The following is a 6,000-nucleotide window of genomic DNA, read 5'->3' as shown; positions in this document are numbered from 1 at the left end:
CGGTTTAACAGTTTTGGGAATGAATGTGCCGTAGGATCCTTGTTTCTCTAGAGCTGCAGACACTGAATCTGGCTGATGCATTACTTCATGCATGGAAATATCAGCATATCACAGTTTTCAAAGCTTCTGGAATCAGTATGAATCAGTCTCACAAAAACATTCCACCCCAAAAAAATCCAAAGAAAGAATATTTTCAGGCTATCAAGATTTTATGCATTGTGACAATAATCACCATGACAATTAAGCAGATTTTCATTACTGTTATGTAATTAAATTAAAGAGCATTTTTATTACCGACAACATAGTTTTGAGTAGTAGTTGTTGATGTTGTAATTCTAATATACTTTTATTTTCATATAGTTTTACAGTAAATGTTTAAATTAAAATAAAACGTGATTTATTTGCATTACACAAAATGCAATGGAAAAATAATGTAAAGGTGAGTATAATAAATATATTATATATAAATAAAAAAAAAAGATTTTATGCATGTAACAATTAATCATGACAATTAAGCAATTTTTTCCCCAAATTTTCATTACCGTTATGTGTGGGGAAAAAGAAAATACTTTAGTTTTAGTTTTTTTATAATTATAATATATATATATATATATATATATATATATATATATATATATATATATATATATATATATATATATATATATATATATATATATATATATATATATATATATATATATATATATATATATATATATATATATATATAATCGTTTACAGTAAAGTGAATTTATTTAAATTAAAATAAGGTGTGATTTATTTACGTTACACAATATGCAGGGGAAATACATTGCAAATGTGAATATAATAATTATATTTTATATAAATAATGTCAATTCTATAATCTTAACAGTTCTAAAATAGGCTTCATTTTCCTAATAATATTTCTCATTTTTGCTTACAATTTTGGGGATGAAATCTAGTGGTTTTGTGGGATTGATTCATGTGTTTTGGGGAAGTGAGTGTTTGAGGTTGAAGGTTAAAGCTTTCCGATGTGGCTTCAGCGAGAACTAGGCTTGTTTTTGTGCATTATCAGTGTTTTTATTTATTGATTTTAAAAAATTTTTGCTCGTCTCTCAGTGCATCGTTTCACTCGTTCTTGTTCAAATGTGTGCTCTGTTTCTCCTCTCTCTGGGTTTGTTTTCCTCCCTGTAGAAGGTAAGGATGTATGCGCATGCGCTCTCTCTCGCTGTGTGTTAGCAGGTTTGCGCTCGGCCTGATGGGATTTGGAGTGAAGTGATGGCTGGACGTTTGTCCCGTCGCTCGTGTGTGATGCTAACAGAATGGAGCTGCTAATGGAGAAATACGCCGCAGTTTGATAGACGATTTAATTCAATTCAATTTGAGTTTATTTGTATAGTGCTTTTCACGATACAAATCATTGCACAGCAGCTTTACAGACAAGTTTCTATATTATATTTAGTAGCAGCTTATCAGTGGTGACTGTGTCAAGATGATCTCACACATTTGCTTCTCGTTTCACAATCGCCATCACAGAAATAAAAAAGTTTCCTTTTCCAGCATCAAGCCATCTAGAAATAATTTTTGTCTTATTATTGTAGTTGAATTATTTTGTTATAGGTGATAACCAATATGGTGGTTCTTTATGCTCACCAAGGATGATCAAAAATACTGTAAAATTGTGAAATATTATTACAATTTAAAACAGCTGTTTTCTATGTGAATCTGTTAAAATGTAATTAATTGCTGTGAATTTTCAGCATCATTACTCCAGTTTTCAGAGTCACGTGATCCTTCAGAAATCATTCTAATATCCTGATTTGCTGCTCAAGAGACATTTCTGATTATTATCAGTGTTGAAAACAGTTGTGCTGCACAATATTTTTATGGAAACTGTGATGCATTTTAGTTTTCAGGATTCACAGATGAACAGAAAGTTAAAAGAACAGCTTTTATTTGAAACAAATATTTTACTGTCAATTTTGATCATTTTAATGCATCCTTTCTGAATAAAAATATTACTTAAAAATATACTATTTATTAAAAAAAAAAAATTCTATATGTGTTAAAATAATAATTAGAATTTATTAACAAAATTATATGCTTTTATTATATAAATTTAAATAATTAAAAATATATAACATGCAGCAAAAATTATAACTGTACATGATTTAACTTTTTGATGCTCATTTAAAAATACATTGGGCATTATTTAATTAATTATATATTAATCTAGTATAAACTGAGGATGTAATGCTGGAGAAGGAAGCAGAGGTTTGTCGACTCACTGATGGCTCCGTTTAATGTTTAACATGTCTCTGTCCTGCTGTAACGTGAGCAGCACTAATGTGTGTGTGTGTGTGTGTGTGTTTAATCTCGTATTGCTCTGAGATCCTGTTCTCTGAATACTGTGTGTGACTGTGTGTATGAATGCAGGCTCTCATCACTGCAACTATAATAATAATAATTTAAAACTCTAATATTGTCAGAATGATGTGTGAATAACCTGAGCTGATCAGCTTTGGTCATTTCCTGTCTTCCTTCCTCCTCCTCCACATCATTTCCTGTTTTCTCTTTGTACCTGTTAAACCAACCCAAGGTGGTTTTCCGGTCTCGGCTGGTTTATGTGGTCTCTCAAAAGACCAGCTTGATGGCTTGCTGAGGCCAGGAAACCACCTTAGACTGGTTTAAGAGTTTTTAAGCAGGGTACAATCGATAAATGGTGACTACAAACTAACTTAGACACAGATGATACATAGTCCAGGCTTAAGAAGAGTGTTTCGTCATGAGAGGAACTGTGAGGTTTGTGGGTTCGAGTCTGACGCTGCAGAAGTGTTAAACTGATCATCTCTGAGGAAACTGATCTGATGTGATGCTTTGACAGAAAAAATGTTGCACCATCAGCCTCAGTAACACTCAATAAATCACACAGAATATTTGTGTTTAATTACTCATTATCTTTTTTTCTGTGTGTGCGTGTGTGCGTGCGTGTGTGTGCGTACGTGTGTGTGAGTGTGTGAGTGTGTGTGTGTGCGTGAGTGAGTGTGTGCGTGAGTGTGTGTGTGTGAGTGTGTGTGTGAGTGTGTGTGTGTGCGTGTCTGTTTTATCTCCTGTGATGACAAATTGTGTGAGTCAGCTTTAGGAAACAGCAGCTGACGACTCTCTTAACCAAAAAAGGACATACTACAATCGCTCGCTCGCTCTCACTCACTCTCTCTCTCTCTCTCTCTCTCTCTCTCTCTCTCTCTCTCTCTCTCTTGCTCACTCAATTCAATTCAATTTAATTCAAGGGGTGCTTTATTGGCATGACAAAAACTATACATTTGTATTGCCAAAGCAATTGCAGCTGGGCTGCTTACAAATAGTGCATATATGTATTAACAAAGAAAGAAAGAAAAAGAATAATAGTAATAATAATATATAAAAAGTATTAAGCATGTAATGCAAAATGAATTTCTAATGTATGTAAGTATATAAACTAGAAAATAAAAAATAAGATCACTCTCTCTCTCTCTCTCACTCACTCACTCACTCTCTCTGTTCAGTTCACTTTCAGCTCAGTTCAGTAAATTCATTTCAGTTCAGTTTGCTTATTATTAATGGTCAATGCTTTTGCAAGTTGTCACATAAACATTTATCCTCAGTAACAACTACTACATTTACACAGAAAGTCAAAGATAATTTTATTAAATGTAATAAAATTTTTAAATGATAAATTAGCGTTTAATGTAACTTAATTACAAATTTAATATTTTATTTTTAATTTTGATTATGCAATTTATTATTATAATTTCATTATAATGTATTACTTACATTGATTAAAATATAATAATATAAAGAATAATATAAATATTTATATTATTATTTTTAAAATTGTATTTCGAGTAGATTAAAATCTAAAAATATAAAGCACTTGTCAACTTCCAACATCTTCGCACTAAGGATAAGAAAAGCACACAGTTATGACAAATGTTGAGCTAAATTGACATAATTGCATTAACTGTGGTCTGACTGAAGTCACATTATCAAAAACCAGATATGACATATGACACCAACCCAGATCAGAATGAAAAATGTCAATTTCTGATTCATCATGATATTTCTGTTCACACTGTCATTCAAATACAGATTTGTTGCATTTGAGTGGAAATTATTGGATTTGTTTATGAATGCAGACTGAGAAATAAATGAGTCTAATTAATATATACACAGAGGTGTAAAATACTTGAGTAATTTTACTTGATTACTTAAGTATTATTTCGGGGGATTTGTACTTTATTCAAGTACAATTTAAACTGACTACTTGTACTTTTACTTGATTACATTTCTGAAGAAAAAAACAGTACTTTTACTCCTTACAATTTTATTTCATCTTGAAAAGTACGTTACATTTGTTTTTTATCTTATGCACATTAAATATGGTAAACGGAAGCTCAAACGTGCGTGCTTGATATGAGAAGTAATGATCATTGTTTCATGCATCAAGCACACACATTTCTACTTCAGTTATGACTTTCATCAGGTAAATGTCTGGCTTCAAAAGTTCACCATCAAATCTGAGGAAGCATATTGAGGTAGCAAAGTTGCATTTTCCCAAAAAAAGTTTCATTATTTGTTCTGTTTTGATGGAGCCATTAGCTGTGTAATATATTAGCTGAATGCACAAGATTGAGTGCAAATAAAATCAGTGATGAGAATTTAAATACCATTATTTTCTTAATTAAATATCTCCAAAAGTGTTTAAATAAGCATTGTTTGTTAAATTAATCGTATAATTCATGTTTAGTGATGTTCTCACCAGGTATTGGATAAGTTGTATTTATAATATGTCATTATATGACACATTGAGTAGGAATCAGGACTGTCAATGTTTTTTATTTTTTTTTATCTTAATAATTACATGATTTGCTCATTAATTAATCTAAATAGTAACAAATAATTATTTATCAATATTTTCTGAAAAAAAAAAAACTCTAATAGCCCCAAATAAATAATTAAAAGATTAACAACACACAAAAAAGTGGCCTTTCAAAACGTTAATGTTGTATGTTTTAATTCTATGACTCTCCTCATTAATTCAACACTTTCTTGTATTCTGTGTGGAATATGTTTCTAGGCTCCGCATCACATCTCGCTCCTCAAAGGGATAGTTCACCCAAAATGAAAATTCTCTCATCATTTACTGACCCTCATGTCATCCCAGATGTTTATGACTTTCTTTCTTCAGATGAACACAAGCAAAGCTTTTTAGTCCAGATAATGCAAAACAGAACCACTTCAGAACCCACACAAAGTGAACACGACGGTCAAGTTTAAAATATTAGTATTTGTATCCTTCTTACATAAGCCTATCTTTTCACTTATATAGACACTGATTCATTAACAGGGGTTGCATGCGTTACTGTCATATTCACTTTGTGTAGTCTTTGAAGTGTCATTTTTGGATATCCCATACACGTGATTTTTTTTTGTTTGTTTTTTCTAAAACTCTTAGTTTGTGTTCATCTGATAAATGAAAGTCGCATGAGGGTGGAAAGGATGGAGTTTCCTTTGAATCCCTTTCCCTGTATTTCCCCTGCATTTTAATTGTTGTTGTTGCACTAGATATACGTGTTTGACCTGTACCATTGCATTTTGTTTCGTTTTCTCCCTTTAACCAAACTTCTGAATGTCTGTCAGAAAAGAAAGTACTTCTACTTTTTTAATACTTGAGTACAATTTAAAGTTGTACTTTTTTACTTTTACTCAAGTATGTTTTTGGCCAGATACTTGTACTTTTAATTGAGTAAACGTTTTGAGTACTTTTTACACCTCTGTCTGTGTGTGTGTGTGTGTGTGTGTGTGTGTGTGTGTATATCTATGTATGTGTATGTGTATATAATAATAATAATAATAATAATAATCTTATCTAATTTATATTAATTTTTGAATTTATTATTTGAATTTCTTGTAATGTTATTATAATCTCTGTCACATGTGAGTGGAAAATATGGGATTTGTGTATGAATGCAGACT

The 6,000-nt window shown here is 31.1% G+C and overlaps 1 protein-coding gene across 1 annotated transcript in view; it reads left to right on the top strand.

The window, feature by feature from the left end:
* The window catches only part of vclb (vinculin b), a 42,188-nt gene that overhangs the window by 20,905 nt on the left and 15,283 nt on the right, over positions 1 to 6,000 (top strand). The gene's annotated exons all lie outside the window — the stretch shown is intronic.

The sequence above is a fragment of the Onychostoma macrolepis genome, chromosome 12 (genome assembly GCF_012432095.1).
Source record: "Onychostoma macrolepis isolate SWU-2019 chromosome 12, ASM1243209v1, whole genome shotgun sequence".
In the NCBI taxonomy this organism is placed as follows: Eukaryota; Metazoa; Chordata; class Actinopteri; order Cypriniformes; family Cyprinidae; genus Onychostoma; species Onychostoma macrolepis.
The sequence above is the reverse complement of the archived record's forward strand: the minus strand, read 5'-3'. Positions and strand labels throughout refer to the sequence as shown.